Source organism: Macrobrachium rosenbergii, chromosome 48 (assembly GCF_040412425.1).
Source record: "Macrobrachium rosenbergii isolate ZJJX-2024 chromosome 48, ASM4041242v1, whole genome shotgun sequence".
NCBI lineage: Eukaryota > Metazoa > Arthropoda > Malacostraca > Decapoda > Palaemonidae > Macrobrachium > Macrobrachium rosenbergii.
The window spans coordinates 34723971-34749292 of NC_089788.1; positions in this window are offsets into that span (position 1 = coordinate 34723971).

Genomic DNA, 25322 nt, shown 5'->3' on the forward strand with positions numbered 1-25322 from the left:
GGATTATTTAAAGCAGTGATTTCTACTGGATTAGAGGGGCCAGAAGCTTGAAGGGGATTCTCAGGTTGCCAGATGAGTCCATTTTTTTAATTTGTGACGCTTTATTGCCAAAAACGTTATCATATAGATTTTTAAGTTTTCAAAACATGCCAAAAATCTACAATTTTAATTTAAATCTTGTTTTATTCTGTTAACAATGAGTTTATTTTTAGTATTAGTGTAAAACATCAAAAGGCCGATGCGGAAGCAGTTCGGGTTTCCGTATTTCTCAAACTGATGCCGGTTCAACGGGTGGATGGGAGATGAAAAGTGCAAAACCCTAGGCTCCAGGAGTCTGGGCAGAATAACTTTGCATCTTACTGTATGTCGTGGAGACTGTGATGAAGAAAATGCAAAATCTAAGAGGCCTCACACAAAAATGGGAAGGACTTGATCGATTTGAGCAAAATGTGACTTGGAATGGTGGTCCAGGTGGTATCTATTATCAAAAAATATGATTCAAATTGCCATTAAAAATAAACTGATGAAAGCTTCAAAGAGAAAAGAGGTACAAAAAGCTATAAGAAAGAAAGGAGGTACAAGGAAGCCTCACCGAGCATTTAAAAAGTGATGCTTGTTCATCAGACAGTTCAACACCAACCAATGGTCTAAGGCAGAGGCCCTCAAAGACCACGGTTCCAAAAGACAGACAGGCAAGCTCCCAGACCAAATGCTTCACAATGAAAACCTTTGTGTGAGGTGCATGACACCACACGATGTTAAATATCCAAACCGCAGAGGGAAAATAATATCTGGAGGTGTTAACTGTATACTGTACTAAAATCGGTGTCAGGTGAACTGTCCTCGAAATATGTCTTTAATAAACATTTTGTTATGGTAACATTGCTGATGATAACGGCTGCTGATTGGCTTAAATCCATCTTATTTGAATGTACACAAATAGACTTCGAAGTCCTGCCAAAGCACTTTTTAATATGTAAGAGACGGGATTATGCACAAAAAAAATGTAAAAATTACTGATAGAAAATAAATCCATCTGAGTTACTACAGATCTACTGGGGCTAGAATAATATAAAAACTAAGCACCAGTAAGAAATACAGGCGAATGCATACGAACAATCAGAGAAGGAGGCGGGCCGAAGGAAATTACCTCACTTGACTGGGATTCAGAGATTCAGCTGAAACTGAAGTGCTCTTGACTTTATCCAAATGTGGCAGTCTGCACTTATCTGATGTAAAGTTAATTCTTTTAATAAGGAAATATATATTACGCAAGTATCCTTTCAAAAGTATGAAATATGCCAAAAAGAACAAAAATTTGTTTTAATGGCGATTGTTATTAGTATTTTATAACTGACAACCCATAAAATAGAAAACAGTATGTCGGATATATAAGTATGCATCCTGTGCACGTTTCCGTTACGATTTTTTCTTCATAATATTTTCTTTAATTGAAAGTCTTTATGTCGTTGATGAATTTAAAAAAAACGACTGACCCGGTCAGAAGTCGCAACATTCCTCTCTCGTCTGAATGTTGCTTACTTGTTATTATTTCCTTTCTTTCATGCTTTCTTTCAGTAATAACCTTCCCTATATAGTAATACTTCAATTATCCGGATTAATAGAGCCAACGACCTTCTGGTAACGGCAAAATCCGGATAATGGCAAGTCAAAATATCTAGGGATGTTCGAGGGCAACTTTGGAAGGGCAGGGCAACTTTGTGCCCTTCCTCACCTAGACTTGTCAGTACCACATAAGTGTAAACACTCAATATTTTTATAAATAAACAACAAACATCACACTTTAAACTGCAAACATAATATTTGTAACACAATGTACTGCATATTTGTAACACAGTATATTGCACAAATACACTTTCAAAATAATGTAACCCCTTCTTTTTTTCTCTCCCTCTCTGTCGCGTAAATGACACCGTTCAGCAGGTACGCAGCTTACCGTACCTGTGTTTACCCACAGCCTACCAGGTTTTATGACTATTAATGCATTTTTACACTGCAACTTTCTTATCAGTTGTTACCACATTGTACTACCATACCGGTACACGAGATACAAAATGTGTGTGAATTATTGACATAGGCTAGGTGTTACACTCACAGTACCATTTGCATGAGTCAAATAGCCTGTTACAGCTGTATCTATGATAAAGATAATGGTTTTGAAACTGATATTTTGTTTACTGAATTCATTTATACTGTGTTGTTATCATGTTACATCATCTTTGTAATATTTATAAAAAAAACGATCATCTGCCATATGCATTTACATAACGATTACATTATGTAAATCAGCTGACCGACCCTAAAAGCAAAAGAAAAAGGAGAATCATTTTGTAGTTGCTAAAGGAAGCGAATGTATTACTGGAATTATTATGTATACAAAAGTAAACTAACATGTTAAAGTAAAATCCCTCAAAATCGCAAAACAGCTGTTTCCCGATTCATTTGTTTGCCTCGTTCTCGATGTTGTTCATGAGAGTTATTTGGTAAGTAGCTGTTAATTATAAGAGATGGTTTGAATTGTTACATGAGCCACAAGTTTGGTAATATTGTTCGAAAGTCTAGCCTAGGACAATCTACCGAAAATGAAATTCACATAGTCTAATACAATGATCATAGTTCTTCATTGGAGGGTGGCTAGAATACTGTCGATGATCTACAGAAAATAGAAATTTATTTCTGGTGATAGAAATTAATAGCCGTCATAATGTGGACTGTCCACAATGCTGTAGGTCCTACAGGTAAAATGGAAACGTAAAATAAGTTTGTAAAGAGCTCCTAGCTGTTAATTAGTTTTTAAACTAACTTTCTTAACTTATTTTTTATTTAAAAAAAAAGATGGGAATTACAGGGCTGGAAAAGAAAATGAAATTCATCCAATTTGTAAAGCTTTATTTTTTGTTATTTAACAAGAAGATGGGATTACTGAGGAAAAAAAGCTAACTGTCAAAAAAGCAACTCGCATGATACACGAGTGTGTATATGATGAAATCATGTTTAGGAGACAAAATCTTAGGGTGGCATGATACAAGAGATCGAATGAAACACGAGTACAAGCGGCATATTTCATTAATTTTACTCATTTTGCCCTATCACGGAAACTGAGTTTACATCCTTAGTACACGGCATTTGTCAATGACGCTGCCCAAAGCAAATTCATTTTAAGAACACAATTTCTGTTTTAATGGAATTAATGATTTTTCATTTCACCTCATAATATCACGAAGGCTTTACTTGTATGCCTGTGTGTGTGTGTGTGTGTGTGTGTTGACACCTACATGTGGTATTTCATCAATGCTGACGTCGTGCACTCTTATGTGTTTCTTAGCGGAGTAATATCGCGTTTGCCATTTTCCATTTTTGCTTTCCTCGATTTACGGTACAGAATTTCATTACAAATTTAGTTGACTCTAAGTATAATTATCACACATATGATAACAATAAACAGGAGATTATTTTATCACTGTTGATATTTCATCTTTAATTAAAAATATTTAAAATGCGAATTTGTAAATGTTGGCAACATGTTGTGCTATCAGTAACTTGAGTCTTGCCACCAGCCAGACCGGAATATGTGAGTACATACATGCATTATGCACACCATTGCATTTATCTTTTGGGTTGTAAAGATAAAAAGCGAGAAAATAGAGTAAAAATAAAAATGAGAATTGCGTAAAATAAAAGTAAAATGAAGGGAAGGAGTGTGGGTGTGTTTACGGGCTTTAGTGTAAGTGATACCTCAGTTGTTCTCTCTCTCTCTCTCTCTCTCTCTCTCTCTCTCTCTCTCTCTATTACTCTCTCTCATTACAAGTTACATTACAGTAGTGTACATATCCTTTAATAAAATGTGGAAAAATCACGCATGCAAAAGCACGAAACACAACAAGCTATAACAAGTTCACCAATGCCAGTGAGTGAGTGTGCATAGGAAAGTGAGGATACAGTTTTCATTAGAATTCGTTCATCGAATTTTATTTTTTTTTATTACAGAAAACACATAATCTCAGTAAATTTATTCTAGAATATGAAAATACAATGCAAATTATATCATATATGTTAAATCTGCAAAACAAAAACGTTCAGATACTTAAAAACACCATGCATGTCCGAAGTAATCAGAATTTCTCAGATGACTTCGTTCATAGAGATCTAAAAGATAGTGTGTGGATATCTCGGTGTAGTACTGTTTATCAGAACGGCAATATTTACTCGTTTTCCGTTATGAACAGGCTTATTGTTGCACCATCATACGAGGTAATGATAATTTCTTTAATTTTTACACATTCATATTTGTATTTCACAGTGTTAAAAGTCAGCTGGAATTAATGGAAGTAAATGTTGTGACAGCTACAGTAGGTTGACCAAATCTATTTAAATCCGCAAGAGCGTTCTCTATGATGAGAGGAGCAGCGCGAGAACTTCAGCGGGAAAAACACAAGTAACTGGATGTTTCTTGATGTTGCCATAGTTTCTCTCTCTCTCTCTCTCTCTCTCTCTCTCTCTCTCTCTCTCTCTCTTCTCTCCATTGCTAAAACATACTATACAAATATAGTATCACTCAATCTCTAAAAGAAAAAAAATAATGAAACGAGTAGCTCTACATATAGGCCCAGGCTTAGACAACAGCAGACTCTCTCTCTCTCTCTCTCTCTCTCTCTCTCTCTCTCTCTCTCTCTCTCTCTCTCTCTCTCTCTCTCATCATAACATTGCATTGCATTTGTTCCTTTATTGTTCCCCACGTTTTTCATTGGACATTGCTCAAATTTAACTCTTGATTTCATTATGGAAGATCGCATTTCCAATTATGTAAACATTCCGTTCATTGTGGTGTCAAATTCATTTGTGTAAGGTTATTTGCTAGGTTATGTCGAAAAATGTTTATTTTGCTCAAAACTGTCGCTGCAAATTACAATTTGAACAAATACTGTAAAGCTTACTACTGCATTTAAGTATCAGTGATTTCAGAATCGTAGAGTATGATTGAAAGTTAAGGAGGTCAAGCAAAAAACAAACACAATAAGATTGAAGCTCCTCCCCTTTCTAAAGTTGCCAGATGTCGCATTGTTGAGGAATATATGTCCAAAGATTTTAAAAAACTGTATCCTAACTTTCCTTGCCGAGTGTACATATTATGTACCCTACACACACAATTGCCTTTATCTTTTGTGTTACAAAAATAAAAAATGCAGTGAAAATATAAATGAAAATAGCATAGAATATAAATATAAAGGTGACGCAATGTGGGTGTTACTGTATAGGCTTCAATTTAAGTATACCTCGGCTGTTGTCCTCTCTCTGTCTCTCTCTCTCTCTCTCTCTCTCTCTCTCTCTCTATATATATATATATATATATATATATATATATATATATATATATATATATATATATATATATATATATATATATATATATATGAATATATATATACATATATACATATGAAATATCATAAACATAGAAACAGGAAACAAAACAAGCTCTAGCAAGTCAGACGCCTACCCAGCCCTCTGAGCTGTTAATCAGCTCAGTGGTCTGGTTAATAAACTAAGGTATACTTCCTTCACCTATCCAACACAGCATCCCCACCCCGCCCCCTACCTGGGGAAACTGCTCCCCAGGTCCACCCACCTTCCAATACAACCCTTCCGAGTGAGTTCCTCTACACGGCCTTACTGACCCTCCTCTGCAATGGCAGCCAGCCATCGGACAACCCCACCCCCGCCTTCGAAAACTTCTCCAGGGCTCCCCCAACCCTCCACAAACCCTTTCTCAGTCTTATTACCAAGATTTTTCTGAGGCTGCACAGCATTGCCAATCATTGAAGAGCAGTTTTTTTCAATTTTTTAAAAATCTTTATATATCACATATTTTTGGGGGCTTAGTTCCCAGTTCGGATGTGTCGGATAATATTGAGTACCGGATAATGGCGACCCAGATGATCGAGGGATTACTGTATTGCTTGTTCTTTAGAAAGTAAGCAGAAATCATGTCAAGAGTGGAAAGGGGGGTTTGACCTGTAGTGTACGGGGCGAGAAAGGTAATGCTATGTTAGATATTTAAAATTCTGGCAAGAGAACTTTAGAGAACTCGTTATTCACAAAGCCAAGCTGTATCTTATAGAAACCATTTGTATATCAATGCATGAAATGTTGCAAAAAGATTTGTTTGAAATGAAAATTCATGTATTCTATATGTGCTTGTCCTGTGAGGGCCTAATGAAGCTAAGTATTCAAAATGCAGTCTTGTGATTTGTCTTTCCAGTGATGCTAACGGTTTTTGAAATATGTTTCTGCCTTTTATCAAATTCGGCAATTTATTGACTACAAACCTAGGAAACCATATACTCATCAATGATGAGTATATGGTTTTATAGGTTTGAGTCATCATCAAGTGTCGGTTTATTATTTTATTGACGTTGTTAGATATTATGGGTGGGCAAGGCTGGTATGAGAAAATGTCAGCATAGGCCTACGTACAAGAATGCATTCTCCTTTCTCTGTTAATGGTTACATTAAAAATATATCCTTAAAAAAATTTTGTAACTCCAAATAAGGGAAATAAAAAATCTATTGTTGAAGGCCCACTTGGAGACGTCTGTTTTTCAGCAGTGTGCTGATTTTACCTTGAACCGAGTAACAATGATGAAGGATAATAAGTGATAAGGAAAAGCTCAGCCTAACTGAAAATCTTGTGAACTTTTCGATGAGCGCTAACTTATAACCTGGTAGAATGTTATGTAATGTTACAATTTTCATATGAAGAATATTGAATTTCGTCAGTTATCAAAAGTTTAAAAAAAGGTTGGAGCCTAGTCCTATGTTACGATGCTTTAAGACAATGTGATTCTCTCTCTCTCTCTCTCTCTCTCTCTCTCTCTCTCTCTCTCTCTCTCTCTCTCTCTCTCCATTCACTTATTATTCTCTGTCTCTCTGTCTTTTTTACATTTGTCTGTTTTTCTCTCTCGTTTCTTTCATAAAAGCATTTGTTCGTTATTCTCTCCTGTATCCTTCCTCCAACATTTTATTCTCATCTCTGTCTGCTGGCGAGTACACTCGGCAAGGAGAGTGTGGATACAGTTTTCATTAGACTTCGTTCATCGAATTTTATTTTTTTCTAACAGAAAACACATAATCTCGGTAAATTTACTCTAGAATATGAAAATACAATGCAAATTATATCATATATGTTAAATCTGCAAAACAAAAACGTTCAGATACTTAAAAACGCCATGCATGTCCGAAGTAATCAGAATTTCTCAGAAGACTTCCTTCATAGAGATCTAAAAAAGATAGTGTGTGGATATCTCGGTGTAGTACTGTTTATCAGAACGGCAATATTTACTCGTTTTCCGTTATGAACAGGCTTATTATTGCATCATCATACGAGGTAATGATAATTTCTTTAATTTTTACACATTCATATTTGTATTTCACAGTGTTAAAAATCAGCTGGAATTAATGGTAGTTAATGTTGTGACAGCTACGGTAGGTTGACCAAATCTATTTAAATCCGCAAGTGCGTTCTCTATGATGTGAGGAGCAGCGCGATAAATTCGGCGGGAAAACACAAGTAACTGGATGTTTCTTGACGTTGCCACAGTTTCTCTCTCTCTCTCTCTCTCTCTCTCTCTCTCTCCATTGCTAAAACATACTATACAAATATAGTATCACTCAATCTCTAATAAAAAAAATAATGAAATGAGTAGCTCTACATATAGGCCTAGGCTTACACAACAGCAGACTCTCTCTCTCTCTCTCTCTCTCTCTCTCTCTCTCTCTCTCTCTCATCATAACATTGCATTCGTTCCTTTATTGTTCCCCACATTTTTCGTTGGACATTGCTCAAATTTAACTCTTGATTTCAGTATGGAAGATCGTGTTTCCAATTATGCAAGCGTTCCGTTCATTGTGTTATCATAAATTCATTTGTGTAAGGTTACTTGGTAGGTTATGTCGAAAAATATTTATTTTGCTCAGAACTGTCGCTGCAAATTGCAACTTGAACGAATACTGTAAAGCTTACTACTCCATTTAAGTATCAATGATTTTAGAACCGTAGAATATGACTGTAAGTTATGGGAGGTCAAGCAAAAAACAAACACAATAAGACTGAAGCTCCTCCCCTTTCTAAAGTTGCCAGATGTTGCATTATTGAGCAATATATGTCCGAAGATTTTAAAAAACTGTATCCTAACTTTCCTTGCCGAGTGTACATCCCACAATGTTGCCATGACCAACTGTTAATGGATGTTAATTTTTCGGTGACAGATGAGTTGAAACAGTGTATGGCTGGGTATTCACACTCAGGTTTACCTGTCAGTTCATCTGCCAGTACATCGAGTCTGGCTTTAAAACTAACGTGTGGACGGCAGTTTGTTGGAGGAGTCAGTCCACTCACCAGAACTGATGGAATTACCAAGTTCTTCCGATTGACTGACAGGTGATTGCATGTGTGGACAGGTAAGCAACGATTTTGTGACAGTTTGGATTTTGCCAGGGAAGAATTTCGGCCACTTGGACCAGAATATAAATTAACTATGTATAGGCCTAATTCATTTCATTGTCAGACCCTGCAGCGGTATTTGTAGACCGTTGTCCATGTGGTACAAACAACTTGGGATAGGTCTAGGCCAGTGAGCTGCCCTTTTATGAAAGGTGTTACTATTTTTTTTTTTTATAGTAAAAGTAGGCTTCACAGGCCATTTCATAAATAATTGAACCAACCCCCAGTTCTGATTTAAACTTACTCATGAATATTGTATGAGAATAGACATCCCTCATTAACAGGTAATATTTAGGCCATACTCTTTTACGCCTTTTTGCTCATTCCTATTATTAAGTGAATTGCCACGGCATCTAATCTGTACAGCTCCACCTCCTTAAAAGCAAGCGGAGTTTCCATCCGTGCTATGTAGTGTTGCCACGACGAAGGCTAGGCGAGAACTGAGGTCGGTGACCTCAGGTTGACTGTCTGACTGACAGTTCTACTCTTTTCATGAGGACGCTCATGCGTCGAACAGTCGCGGGTGAATTAACAGGTAAACATGAGCGTGAATACCCACCAGGATGGTGCTGTAGAGCCTTGCGGCCATCTTGAAAATCCAAAGAACCGCAAATAATAAATAGGTGCTTAGTGTTCTGTGATTCTTTTTATCTTGATGATAGTACGTTGTGTAACTTTTTTATTCTTAATGGGGAAAACAATATAACATTTCACTGGTAGGCAAGGCATACTGAAATTTATTTGCCTATTATTTTGTGCGATTCAGATATATAAATGTCTTCTCAACAACAGATACGCTCCCTGTGTTAACGTGTCTGAAATTTTCAGCATACCATTGTGGCATATAAGAGCAATGGCGACTTCAGTTTTGAAACTGCAACATTATTCATCTTATATATGTCACATAATATAAAGTAAAAACGATCTTGTTCCTTATTAAAAATGCTGAGTAGTAAGTAGATCAGTAGTCAAGAAGTCCCATCTTTTAAACATGTTACTATAAGAGTGTTTTTGAACGACTTAACTAAACATTAGAAAACAATGTCTATCACTCTATTTGAAATTAAAATAATTTAATATTTTGTGTAACAAATCTTAGCTTAATAGAAGTTTTCAGCGAACCCTATCTCATAGATTGGTACTAGTCAGAAACTGTTGTTTGGTAGCTTTGGCTAGACCTATGGACTCAAACCACCCACTTGGTAAGATGTTATATCGTTTGAACCTTATTCTAATTACAGCTTAATTTCGAATAAATTAAAATAATTTATGTATGGTAAAAGTAATCGAATCATTATTCCAAGGAAAAAAAATAGCCTATGAGGATGGTAACAGCAAGGAAAAGAATCTTGGTTATGCAAGTGCTAAGCTTATGCCTTTTGATTATGCAGCTATTTTTATTGTTGTAGCTTTTTTAGAGGAACAATCTTATTCCAAATTAGTCAAAATTGCTTTCTTATGGTAACCCTCCTTTAACAGTTCGCACTAAGTATCGTTCAACAGCCTTATAATAGAAAGAAACGACTTTGCTAGCCTTTTCTGTCATTTGTTTGTTTGCAAGAAGCTTTCCAACACTTGAGATCTACACAAATTAGAATGCAAAATTCTTTACGTCCACTGCAACAGATCTCAGAACAAAAATACTTAAAACATATTGTACAGTAATGATTAACTTACCTGTGATAAAATAACATATTTGTAATAACAGAGAAACATAATTCAGCAAGACGCTGCTTTGAAGTCATGCAGTTTATCTATTAGATGATAATCTTCGGTATCGGCTAAAACTTCTGATTAACTCTACCCCAGACACCTTTGCTGCTAAAAGTCGCTACCATCGTTCCTGTTGGGAAAGTCGACAAAAGTTTCGACGTATGTGCGTTTCTACCTCAACTTTGCTCTTTAATCTCAATCTGAGCAACATGAATTCGGAACATCACAGATTTATTAAAAGCCTTCACAAATATGCTTCACAATTAGGGCAAATAACAAATGTGAAGACAACCTCACTTAAATCAATGTTAAAAACAGAATTTCAGGACCAAATGGGATTCCATGATGAATTCCAAAAGAACAGAAGTTCAATAGTGATTGATCTGTCTTTTGGTGAAACATATGTCAAAGCAGCCCTTAACTGCATCACGAGTGGAGAGTTGTTCAGACTGCAGCAAAGAGAGTGAAATCAAGACTCAAAAACATCTAAACTCTCCTGAAGTTATGGAATACAGGGTGACAGGTGAATGTTGGTCAATTCTTAACATCGGTGGGGCAATAGGAAAGACACAGAAATCCAAGCTTATGGGGTGCTCAACATGGAAACATTAAAAGACGTTCCATCAGATCACATAGCCATAGTAGACGTGGCGATTGTTCTCCTTCAGCTGAGCCATCAACACATGGGCAGGCTAACTTCAGACACGTTTTCCTCTATCCTGGGGACGATATTCAGTTAAAATGGTTCTTATTAATGAACTTTATGGCCTGCCTTACTCGATTAAAAAACATGAGCGAATCCTTAGAACTACAAATTTAGTTGCCGGCTTCGGAAATTTATTCATGAAGCCAGCAGAGCCCTTTCAGGCTTTCCTCCACCTAAACTAATGGCAGATCTGTCTAGCAATTCAGTAATGAGTTCAGACTCTTATTTGCAAATCTAACCAACACCGGAGCAATTTACTCCAAGGAAAGTTCTTGTGAGAATTTCATTACAGGACAGAAAGTCACTGCTTATGAATGCAACTATGTTAAGGCAGACACTATCTTGTTCTACATTTGCTCACCACTTCACAAAGCTGATACTGATGTTCTAGTAGTCAGTGATTATGAGGAAAAATAAGATCGGTGGTTCTTTGGCAACTGAATGCAATGGCAGTATATCTCATTGAGGGAGCATCTGTAGCAAACGTATTTCTGACATGATTATTCTTCCGACTGTAACACAACAACAGTATTTTATGGCCTTTGGAAAAAGTGTGTAGAGAAAGCATCGCGTCCTGAGACTCTACAGCGGGCACGTTTGCATTGTATGACATCTACTGTGCCACGACTAGCAAGACCGGTGTGAACCAAGAGCGGTAAAATGGAAACAAAAGAAGAAAGTCTAGCTTCAGACTTCCACCAGATAAGATTTCATGATTTTAAAGTTCAATGAGAGAAGTTCCATGCCTGTGCTGCTGAATTTTGAGTATGCCGCTTGCTAAGTGGTAGATCAATGTAAATGGAAAATACTTAATTAGATTTTACAATATGTCAGTTTCTATACTATGGGCGGCCAGCAGGAGAGGTACATCCTACCGGCCACTTTTTTTTCCAGTTGTCTAAACTTGCAAATAAGCAGAGAAACCTTGGTGTACGTCATCTGTGAGAGGGACCCCCGCTATTACTGCTAATATTTTCGGTAAGGAGATTGGCTGATATTTTACACTGAGTGGAGTGACTAATAAAACCTCAATGGAAGATGTCGTTGTTTAGTGACAATAATTTATCAGACAAGCGACTGCCTGTCGTATTTGCTCTCATTTCGCCTACCATACAGGATATGCAAGAATTAAATACCGTAACAGAAATTGATACCACTTAAGCTACTCCCCTTTGAAGTGTTGTCAGCAATCGCTTTTTTGAACGGGTTGTGTTCGATGATTTAGAAAACTGTTCTTACTTTTTGAGTAAATGTACATGATCACATGACTTGATAAGTGCTTTGTTTTTTTGTCATTATTATTAAATTATTACTAATCTTGCTGTTGTTTTGTTGTTGATATAGTTACTCCCTAAAAGAGCTACGGAGAAGTCGCTGGTTTGTCCATTTAGAAAGAGAGGAAATAGAATACAGCGATGGAATGCAGAATAGGGATAGAGTGGACAGTATGAGATCATAGGTTTTCTCTCTATTTTTTAACTTTTTTTATTTTTATCTCTTCCTCAGTTTTCACCTTAAAATCGTAGCTCTCTCTCTCTCTCTCTCTCTCTCTCTCTCTCTCTCTCTCTCTCTCTCTCTCTCTCTCTTTCTCATAATCAGCAACGCAAGCTGCCGACAGACCCCTAATTGCGTTTGTAATCGCTTCACATACGATCGGATATCAGGAGGTAATGGGTTTAGATCGCCTGACCGAGTCGTCTCCGGGAGCCGTATTTGAGAGAGATTAGGTCCCAAGGAGTGAGGGGCACACACGCGAGAGAGATTACCGGAACTTGCCAACGTGGTAGAACAAAAGATGAAGTTGAGTGAAGAAAAGGAAAAACAAAATTATGTAATCTTTTTCTGGAAAAAGAGTTCATCCAAAATATCCTTCAAAATTGTAGTTTACAACAAAGAACACATTTAGCTGAAGTATAGAATTTAGAGTGAATTACATATCAAACACTCTCCCAGTTTTACATGGGGCTCTCACTACACAAGCCATGAATCGCTCTCTCAGAAAATCTTGGATAGTGTTCCTGGGAATTTTCGTTCCTTATTAAAATAATTAATCGTCGCAAGTAGAAGAAACCAAATTATCTTTCATAATCATATTACCAGTCACACAACGAATGTAAATCTAAACAAGTAAAAAATGCGCCGAAGTTTCTTCGGCGCAATCGAGTTTTCGGTACAGCGTATAATCAAGGCCACCCAAAATAGATCTATCTTTCGGCGTCTCGGTATAATGCTGTATGACCCGCGGCCCATGAAACTCTCAGCTGGCCGTGGTGGCCTGTGTTACTGCGTTGCCAGAAGCATGATTATGGCTAACTTTAACCTTGAATAAAATAAAAACTACTGAGGCTAGAGGGCTGCAATTTGGTATGTTTGGTGATTGGAGGGTGTATGATCAACATACCAATTTGCAGCCCTCTAGCCTCAGTAGTTTGTAAGATCTGAGGGCGGACAAAAAAAAAGTGCGGACAGAAAAAGGGCTGAGGGAAAGACAAAGACGGAACAATAGTTTTCTTTTACAGAAAACTAAAAGAAAAAACGCGAAACGAAAGCTCATTAAAGATGAACTTGTTAGAAACATTTCGAAACGAAAACTGCATTAACCCACAGTGTTAGTAATAGCGAGATGTTATCTGTAAACTGTAACAGGATCAAGAATGAAAGAATAAAAGGAACTACTATAAAAAAAATAGTCATGGAACCATCAAAGAAGGCCCAGGAGAGAAGACTGTAGTGGTATGGCCATATATGAGAAGGGATGAGATATCTTTAGGGAGGAGAGTGATGCAGCCTGGTGGGAGACCGAGAGGAAGACCGAAGCGAAGTTGGGTGGGTGTTGTTAAAGGAGATCTGAGAAACAAACCTTGACCTAGCCAGGTGGAGGAAAGCTGTCAGAAAAATCGACCCCACATACAAGTGGGAAAAGATGCAGATAAAGAAGAAGAAGAAGTTGTCTGCAAACTATAACAGTACTACATAGTTTAATGCGCTGCCACCAGGACGGCGCTGCAGAGCATTGCACATCTTCAAAAAGACGGGAACCGCAATAAATAATTAGGCTCCTAGTGTGTACAGCGATTTGTTAGTCTTTTTTTTTTAATCTTTCAAATGGTATGCTGTGTAGCTTATAATTGCAGAAATGGGCACAGGAATTCTTCGGGAGGAAATGGACTAAAAAATTTCACAGGTAAGCAAATCATCCTGAAATTCATTTACTCAACATTTTGTGCTGGTCAATTAAAGGTCTCGTTAGCAGTAGATACGCTTTCTTGTCAACATGTCTTATATTTTCACCATGTCATTGTGGCTCATAAGTTCAGTGATGATTTCAATTTTGAAATCATAGCATCATTGATCTTATATACGCCACATAACATTAAGTGAAAACAAACTTGCTCGTTATTAAAACTGCTTATAGTAAGAAGTAGGCTAATAGGTTACTGGTTGTGTCACCAAAGTCTCGTCTTTTAAACATGTTACTGTAGAGCATTTCAGGACGACGTAAACAGCCGTAGAAAACAGCCTCTGCTATTAAATCCATAGTGAAAATTAGTCGTATTTTCTGTTTCACAAATGTTTTCATCAAGCGATATGTCTCATGGGCTGGTGTTAATAAGGTAATGAAATTTTATAGTCTAGGCTATACCTATGCCCTGAAACTACAAATTTCGGAAGACGCTATATCTTTTCATCTTTTTCTGAGTACAACTTAATTTCAAATACAGAAAGATAGGCTACCCATTAAGGATGGTAACAACTAGGGAGAAAATCCCACCCAAGCAAACGCTAGGCCTATACCTGTTGATTCGGCAGCATTTTTATGGTGCTGTCCTGTTAAGCACAACTTTATTCCTAATAAAATAAAATTATTTTCTTGTGGTAGTTCTTTTGTAACAATTCTCTCCAAGTATTGTTTCAAAAGAAAGAAATACTTCGCTTTCCATTACTGGAGATTATATAGACACAGATTAGATCGCAATATTCTTTACTTCAACTACAACAGACCTCAGAACAATAATATCTGAAAATACAGTGTACAGTAATGATTATCTTATCTGTAAAAATAACAAATCTCATAATATTTAAATGCGAGAAAGTAAAAGCAGTGCGTTGCCTTAATGTTTTGTCTTTATAGTACACTGCATGCTGGACGGTGGACAGGGAGTTTTAATATTGCCTCCCGAGGTCACATTCTCGGCAGGGAGATCGCCGCTCCTTGTTATTGACTCTTCATTAACCCGATGATAAGTCTAATGTGGGATAAAACAATTTTGGTTCGTAAATATCTATATTATTTGCTTATCAGTTCATAACCCCAAATGCTTTTTATGTGCAATCTAAAAAGAAAAACAGATAAAAAAAAAAAAGGTTTTGTGTGAAGTATAGTTTTCTTCTTAAGACGTCACGCGTAGGGCGGGAAAATCCAACACCAGTCACTCAGACACAATGGATAACAGTTGAAAGTTTAAACATTTTAAAGCTTACATCATTGTTGTGATGTAATCAGAGTAACTTACTCAAGTTAGTAACCTGCATATGGCACAGTATTCCATCAGTTTTACCCACGCTGTAAACCTACCTGCATGTCGGCCGTGATTTTGAACTACGACTCTGTCTGTGGAAAGGGATATTGTAAACGAAGCTTAAGGATTCTGTGTGCAGTTGCTGTTGTTCACTTAAAAAATCGATATTTGTAAATAAACTTGCATGGATTTACCAAATCAGGCTTTTTAATGGGAAGAGCTGTGTTGATGTTTAGGTACAGTATAACCTAGAAAACATCCAACCTGAGAAACGATGTTGAATAACTGCAGCCTTTAGGGATAGATGGCTAATGGCGTTCCAGAGGAGCTAATTGAAATGAATGAACGGCTAAACAGCTCCCAGAACGAGGAAATACTCGAACTTCCACCAGTGAGGGCGGTTGACCTGAGCCATTATATAGCAATGAACAACTAGTTGTCCAGTGCATAATACAAATATATTGTTGAGCAGGTTTAAAGAACATTCGGAATATATCAGGATTGACTGACCACCAAAACTATCTCCAGACGTGAGCCCAACTAAAAATCTGTGGAACCACATGATTCAGAAATGTAATGGAAGCGAAATCAGAACTAAAGAAACCTTGTTAGGCACCCAGATTTTATATGGGTATCACTTAGGCCTAAACGCCATGACATTATGTGTGGAAAACCTGCAGGTTCTATGACAAGAGGGTTGGGTACAGTAACTGACAAGAAAGGTTTATGATTAAAGTGTGTCTGTATTAAAACTTGGAAAGTAATGCAGACCAACTGATTTACCAAAAAAAAAAAAATGTCATCATAAGCAGGTATCTTAAGGTATTCAATAGCACCAGGACTTCGCTTTTGTTTGGTGAACGCCATTGACATCCAATATTTGCCAGAAGTTTTTCTGGGAACAATCAAGTCCCTGTTATATGGTTTTCTCTTCCTTTAACCTAGTAACATATGTGATATCTAATTCTGGAAGCACATTATTTTCTTTCTGATATGCTACAAATACATAGGAATATGTATATTACCCTGAATACCAATGATGAGCACTGCCTCTTGCTATGTATGGCACAAGGATCACAAACCTAATGAGTTGCTAAGTTGCGCTGTATGTAGTATTATCAACCGTTTGTCCGCGAGGCCCTGAATGGATTAACAAAATTTTGTTCCCGTGGTAGTAACTCCACTCTAGAGGTGCTAATCCCTCCCAGATGTTGGCTCCTCCGGTAACAAATCCAAACACAATTTCCTCTTACTGTCTAAAATTGTATGTGATGAGATGACACTCGTTATTATGACTCATTGAAATGTGACAAGACTAGAGAACGGGGCGGCAGGGGATAGGAAGGACAGTGGTCAGGAGAAAACTGAATGCGTAGCCCGATAGAAAATGAAAAGCAGAGAGAAAGAGGAAAGGTAAGTATCATTAAGAAAAGTCTGTAAGATAGAGATGAGGAAGGAGCAATTACAGCGAAAGAAAAACCCTAAAGTCTAAGCCTAGCAGTGATGCATCACTGATATTTTCCCTCCCCTTTCCCAAGGTAACGAAAATCCTTATTTAAATGGTAACTTTCAGACCATTTTATGACCCACCGGCGCTTGCACCAGACAGCTAACATTTGTAGCAAATTTCAGCGATGCTTAGTGTCATAGGGGGTCAAGGGAACATTGACGAGAGACTCTAATCTGCCGTTGGCATAAGTACAAACCCCCATGGCGGGGTTTACGAAAATAACATATCTTTCTCTAATTTCCTAAAAAAATAAATAAATAAATAAATAAAGAGGAAGTCTGTAAGACGACGCTTCGTGGAGAAGAACACTGTATGAAAGAAGGGCGCCGCTCGTCGCCAGAAAGGCGTTTTTTGCAATTCCTAGGGCTGCTTCGAGATTTTCAGCTGAGGTACAAGGGGGCTGGCATATGACATAATCTGAATATCCCTCATGGGGAGCCTTTGGGACGTTGTTCAAGTTTAAAGAGAGAGGAAGACAACGTGAGACAAAGATGAATATGTTGGAAGACATAAGGAAGAAAATTGATTAATCATTTATCACATATATATACTGAATATATATTATACATATATATGTGTGTGTGTGTGCATATATATATATATATATATATATATATATATATATATATATATATATATATATATATATATATATATATATATATTGTCACGAAGTGTTCCAAATACTTGGTTATTATAATTTGTTCGTATTAGTGGGAAAAAAATGGTGTATTAGGTGACCTACAAGGCGAGGTATGGAGAGTAAAAAAAAGAGGGGAAAAAAAGCGAAAATGGACAACACCACCACGAGGATTATGTCTCAGCAGCCAGCTGGGGGATACGCTCCTAATGCAAACTTCTGGTTTTGGACCTTTAAATGTGGGTTGTATGCCGTGTAAATGTTATTTTCTTTCTTTTGGAATCATTTGGCATTGATCAAGCCAAGAAAATAATTTTCAATTTTTTGTAACATGAAGGAGTAAACCTTGTTTACAAGTATGTAACCTCTTAGGGTTAAACAGCACTCACAAAAATGAACTCAACCTTAATTGACACATCCAAAAATTCAAAATATACCATGGTATAAGTTGTACATACCGGTAAACTACAGTTTTTACACACTCTTTCACAATTCCTGTCAAGGTGCCATTACTGGGTAAACACTAATCCTTACTGTGTTATCAGATTTCACAAGAATGACCACTACAAAATATTTTACGTTACGAGAGAAAGGGGGTTGGGGGAACCGGCACAAAAGGCCTCTAGAATCAGAATGACAAATTGACTTTTCCCCCCCTCAACAACCCCAAAAGCCTTTAGAAACTAAATGACGTCATCTTCGCTGTCAAAACGTTTCTTTACAAGAAACAAAGGCAGATGATGCTTGACCAGAGTTTAAATGACGTAATTTCCACGTGCCTTTGTGCAATACTTCCCTTTTCCCAACAAGAAAATACATGCATGACGCATCTGTCTACGTATCTACACACGTGCAGGATGACGCAAGATTATGCCATGGATCATTCAACCCGTGACTCTAACCAAGCACCTTCTCTTATCTCGACTGTTGACGTGACTTATCGCTTGAATAAAAAAAAAAAAAGAGATCCTGAGCCCCATCACAGGATACAGTCGTAAACAAAATACATGAGGTAATCTCTCTCCCGCTATTACGTTGTCTAAAAGATTCTAAATTACGCTATTATTTATTAATTCTTGTGAGATCTGACATTACAAACGATATTTCAATAATTATTATCATAACAACACAGCATATCTCTCGTATATCAAAATTACATACATCACTTCTTGTATATATAGAAAAAATCATACGACAATTATAGATACAAACATAACGTTCCAGAAAGATACTTTCAAAATACTTTATACATATTATATATAATATATATATATATATATATATATATATATATATATATATATATGTGTGTGTGTGTGTGTGTGTGTGTGTGTGTGTGTGTGTGTGTGTGTGTGTGTGTAGTGGGGAAGCTATCCACTTCTTATAAACTGTCTGTTGTACTGGGCGCTTTCACTTCCGTAGGAACAAGTTGCTCGATAATTAACTATGTTGGAGCTTCACTTGTCTTGCTCAGATGTCGGCTATCTTCCAAATTTTCACAAGTTTTCCTTTTACATATTTTGATTAAGTGAAAATAATGTTTACCCTTAAATACATTTATTTGGTCTTTAAACTGCATAACTTTTCCACCTTTCAGTGGGTAGCAGTGACCGAGTCTTTATCCTAAAAGGCACATTGTAAAATTCTTGGACTTCGTATTTCACTTAGTCTGCGGGCATTCAGATGGGCTTCCCTTTTCCATTAACGTTTCATGTTTAATTATCTATACAGTTCGTTCAATGATTATTGTCGAGTTAATGTTATGGTGTGCGAGAGGTCACCGGGTGAGGTCAAGATCTCAATTAGTTCTTTTTGCCCAGTGCTCTATGAGGTAAACACTGATTCAAAGGGGCGACGAACGGTCAAATTCGGCATCTGGGATCGCTTAGTTCAATTATCGGCCCTTTCTGTTTTGCTCTGTCTTTATCAATGATTTTCTGTATGCCCTTGTGCTTACATTAAGATATTTAGTTTATTCAATTATAGACTCGATTCCATTATAATCTCGGCCAGCTACCCAGCTGGCTCCTACAGCTCTAGCTAAACTAAGGCAAAAATAATATATCTACGAGGACTTCTAACACATGCTTCTTAGGAAAATCACATAATTTATAAGATAACTTTTAAAGCATTAAATTGAATATAAAAATGATCATTTCTTCAATCAAAATAATCAAATGTACTCGTAAAACAAAATAGAATTTGCTATCCAAGTTACACAGTCATTACTTAGTCCTCAATCCTATTCTACTCAGGTGGATATCGCCCTACTACTTCTGGAATTTGATAAATAAATATTTTTTCCTTCTCTTCTGATGACGGCGAAAGTCATAGTATTTCTTGGTTGACCGTGCGAAGGGGGATGTTGACTGGACGTTACCTTCTCGATTTTGTACATCTTGAAACGTCCTGGAGAAATATCCTTGTGTAAATGTGTGTCAACAATTGTGTTATGTGTTTATTTTGTCTTCTTTGATGTGACTGTAAGTATTTTTCTCGTACGACAAAGTTTGTTTGTTCATCATTCAACATTAAGGGTATGATTGGCAACTCAAATAAAGAAATTGGTAAGAGATTAGTACTTGTAAACTTTTCTGTATTTACTGTAACAATAATTAGTAAGTTTTCATTAACCAAAATGTTCTAAGTAAGTGAATAAGGTGAGTGTGTTAGTTATTGTAATAAAATCTGAATTAATGGTAAAAAGAATTTTCTTTTTTTAAATTATTTAATGTCTATCTAGCCCCTTATCTTTATTTTTCTAGCTAAGAAATTCCTTCTTAAAAGATATTAGTCGTGCTTGGTTAGAAAACTAAGATATAGTTGATAAACTCCTTAAATGATTACATTACATTTTTAAAAATTGACTTATATTCCCTCGTTTCCTAAATATTCCCCTTATAGTCAAAGAAAACGTGAATTTGAAGTTGACGTCTAACCCCAAATTTTTGCTACAACACCAACTAATCACAGTAAGAATTGCAACAATAGAAAAAAAATTTTATTCCTAAGTCAACCATTGAAGATAAACTTAGCAATAAAGAAATAAAATACAGGGAATAATAGGACATTGATGGGTTTGTTCTTATAATTACTGAAATGTGACTCTTCTATTTCTTAGGTTATGCCTAGTTTTTCCTTTTTCGAATTTTTCAGTCAACTCTGGTTCCTTAACTTCTTTAGTTCTCTTGACTTTGTCTTTATTTATCCAAAATTCCTCTTCTTCTAATGATTCAGCTTAAGTGGAAGGTTTTTGGTGGTCTATTTTCGTCACCTTCACCTTTGTCTCTTGTATATCTATGACTTTGTATGGACCTGTGAATTTAGTGCTAACTTACAATTAATTCCACTCCTTACTTCCTTCTTGATGTAGACTTCATCCCCTATCTTGTAATCTACTGGCTTTAATCCTTCCTGATGCTTGTCGGTCATGGTCTTCTGGGCTTCTTCTAGATTCTTGTGTAACTATTTATGAATTACCTTGAAATTACTAGTTCTTATCTTCATGATGTCTTCAGAATAATTTGGCTGTATTGGCTGATTCGGCCATGCATATGGTAATCTTGGTTCATATCCCATCAAAGCTTTTATGGGCGTTGCATGAGTACTGGAATGATTTCTAGCATTTAATAACAATTGGACTGAAGGTAAATTGATATCCAATTCAGGATCCTGTCCTACTGTATGCCTTAATGCATCTAGAACCTTTCTGTTATTTCTTTCTACTAAGCCATTGTTAGCTGGATGATATGGTTGTATTGTTACTTTCTCTACTTTGAATGCATCACAAATATCCTGTACTAGTGAATTATTGAATTCGGTACCATTGTCAGATATTAAAAGCTATGGAGCAGAATATCTACAAAAGATTTTGTCAAAGAGAGCGACTGCACATTCTTTAGCTCCTTTTCCCGTTACTGGTATTAGATCTGTATATCTAGTAAGTGCACCTACACATACTAGTATATTCTTATGCCCTTTACTCGTGGTATGCAAGTTAGTGATGAGATCTATTACTGCTCTTTCGAATGGAGTTTGTGGAATGGGATACTCCCCTAGAGGTACTTCTTTATCTGTTCTTCCTTTATAACTGCTACAAATATTGCGGCTTTTTACATAGTTGCTAACATCTTTGTAAATTCCCTTCCAATGGAAAGATCCTTTAATTAATCTAACTGTCTCATCTCTTCCTGGGTGTGCTCTCAAATCATTATCATCATGCATTAGTTCAATAACTTTACTTCTTAGGGTCTTAGGTACTATTCTTTTGTGAGTTACACCTTGAAACGGTTGTCTATGATGTTCACTGCATCTATGGGGCATCCAGTTTTCTTACTTAATTCTATTTACTCTTGACGATCAAATTCCTTCTTATTTTCCACAAATCTGAAAACTTCTTTCAAATCTTCATCCTCTCTTTGTTTCCTTATGAAGTTTTGCCCGGAAAGTTCTTCTGTGTAATGCATGGTAAATACATTGCATATGGGTTCACTTGTCTTTGTTTCTTGGCTAATCGTATTTACACTATCTCTTGTGGGATGTATCTTGATAATGCGTCTGCTACTTTATTTGTTTTCCCTGGCAAATATTTAATTTCTATGTCATAATCTTGGGCAGTCATAAACCGGTAAAATTCGGATCTTTGAGCATTTCTACTGCAGCTGAATGATCAGTGAAGACAGTTATCATAGAGTCAAATATTATGTATCTGAAGTACTTTAAAGCGCCTATTATGGTTAAAGATTCTAGGTATGTTACTGAGTAATTTACTTCTGTTGGTTTTAGTTTTCTACTGTAATAAGCTATAGCATGATCAATTATTTGTTATCATGCCTTTGCATTAAGCATGCTCCTGCACCAGTACGGCTTGCGTCTGTGGCTAAGAAGTATTCTTTATTAAAATCTGGAAAACTAAGTACTGGTGGGTGTGTCAATTTTTCTTTCAGTTCATCGAATGCCATCTGTTGTTAAGTTGACCACCAGAACGGTATGTGTTCTAATATTACAGTCAGCGGCGCTGCTATGGTAGCGAAATCGTTTATAAACTTTTGGTAAAAACCTGCCGAACCCAAGAATGATTTTACGTCTTTCTTACAGTTAGGTGTAGGATACTCTTTGACTGACTTAATCTTTAAGTCAGTTACTTCGACTCCTTTTTCACTTAAAGTATGTCCCATGTAGTCTATTTTCCTTCTAAGGAAATTGCACTTTTTTACCTTTGGTTTTAGATTTGCTCTCCTCAATCTTTCTAGGACTTCTCTCACTAGTCTTATGTGTTCTTCAATTGTATCTTTTGCTATTACCAAATCGTCTATATGGCAATGTACATCCTAGCCTAATAAATGACCTAAAATCTTATCCATTAATCTCACAAATGTTACTGGGCTTGACTTTAGACCAAAGGGCATTCTTATATATTGATATCTGCCATTGCTAGTGGAAAAAGGTGTCAAAGGCTATTTTCTTCGTCTAAAGGAATTTGTAAAAATCCTTGCAACAAATCTATTGTGGTGAAATATTTCTTGGCTCCAGTGATTGTGATTAGATCTCCCATGGATGGCAGTGGATAAGGATCATTCTCAGTAATCTTATCCTTGGAACTAGCAAGAGTGGAAAAGACCACGGAGATTTTGATGGTTCTATTATCCCTTGCTTCTTCATCTGTTGCATTTCTCTTTCAATAATCTCTTTCTGGGAATGTGCTACTCTATAAGCAGGTATGCAGATTGGCTTAGTATTCTGTGGAATGTCTATTCTATGTGTTATCTCTCCTGTATTGCCAAGGGTGTCCCCTCTATAGCAACTATATCCCTATATTCACTCAGTAAATCTATGAGTTTCTCTCTAGCAGAGTCTTTTTCGATGTCTTTTCAAGTGAGCCATATCTTTGCTTTTCTCAACTCTGTGTCATGAGTTGAATTCGTGTTTTCTTTGTTAATTGCTGCTACTGTTTCCTTCTCTACTACTTGAATAGGGAAAGTATATACTCCTGCTAAACCAATCTCTGTACCTTGTGATAGCCTAACTTTTCCTCCTCTGTTATTTATAACTTGTAAAGCTATTTTACCTTGTCTAACTTCGTGTAGGCTGGAGGAATAATGCATTCAATTTACTTGTGCTCCTTCTGTAAGGGTTAGAACTTCTTTTCCCTCATATGATGGATTTACTGTGCATTCTATCCAGGTTCTTTCTACTGGTTTAAGTCTTAATTCCCTGTCTAATTTCAGGTCGGTTTCCTAGTTAGATTCTAGGTTATTGCTGATTAGTTGTGCATTCGTGTTACATACTTGATATCCCTTTTCTGTGTTATCTCTTTTTAAGATACTTTTCAGCAAGGAGGTTTTCTGAGCTTTGTTTTTCTCATCATTTTACCTAGTGGTACTCTATAATTCCTATGCTTCCCTCTAATCACTAATTGTTCTCTAGGTGCGTTAATCGTGGTTCCTCGTCTAGCCATAGTTGGATAACCAATCAATTGGTGTGCGCAAATGCAAAATGAATTCCCCTTTCTACTAGAACCTTTTCTTTAAGTTGGATTCTTCCTAACTTAAAAGGTAAATCGATTTGTCCTAATAGTTCGATTCGGTTTCCCTGAACATCTGTGATTTTACAGTCTACTACTGGGTTTAAGCTTAAATGAGAAAAATATGCCTGATACACCTTTTCAGACATTATATTCTTGGGACTTCCTGTATCAAAGAATACTGCTATAGGCTTTTCTAAACCAACATGGGCGGGGAATACAGTTCTATAATTATATTCACTTCCTACATTAATTTTGTGAATACACTTAGTTTGGCTTAAGGGTGATGCTCTAGTCTTTTCTTCTACTAAGTAGGAATGTCCATGATACCAGTGATACAAAAATTCATTGTCGAATCGTCTGATATTTCTTGATCTGGTTGGTATATTAGGCTTGCAGCTCGTTGTTCTGATCTCTGTTATAATTCTGACCTCTATTCCTTCTTATCTGTGGAGACTGACTACGATTTCTGCCTCTACCTTGTGACTGTGATCTATGTCTAGGTCTACTCTTACAATCTCTGGCACTATGTCCTGTTTTCTTATGGTAAGGACAATAAGCTGTTCCATAGCATTCACTTGCGTAATGTCCTCTCTTTTGGCAGTTGTAACATGTAACTGTGGAAGGTTGTCCCTGATAGGTGTTACCTGGATTCCTATTCTGATTTCTGGCTGGTGTCCTAGATCTCCTATTCTGATAACTAGGATCCCCTCTCTCTTGTCCTACAGTAACTAAAGGTCTGTATAGATCATTCCTTTCAGGATTTCTACCTAAGATTTTCTTCACTTCATTTTCAATTTCAATGACATCGTCTTCTAAACCCCAAGTACAATTCATCTTTTCAAGAGCCTTTGAGGGTAGGCTTCCCAACAGCAAAGCTAACCTAAACAGATTATGGCAGTTTTCAATTGTTATTACCTTTTTACCTCCTAAAGTCGTTGACCATGGAGTGTCTGCAACCAAATGGCTCCTTTCCTTGAAATGGCTAAATAACTGAAGATTCATTCTGAGGTAGTTTCTTTTGTCTACTCTCCATCCTTGAACTATCTTTGCGAGGCTGATAACAGGATCTGTTTCGCCTACTGTGGAATATATTCTCCTCAGGTATTGCTTTAGTTCTTCCCAATTCTTAACTCTTCTAGAGTCTCTAGAATGAATGTAACATCCTATATCTCCTGATGATAAATCT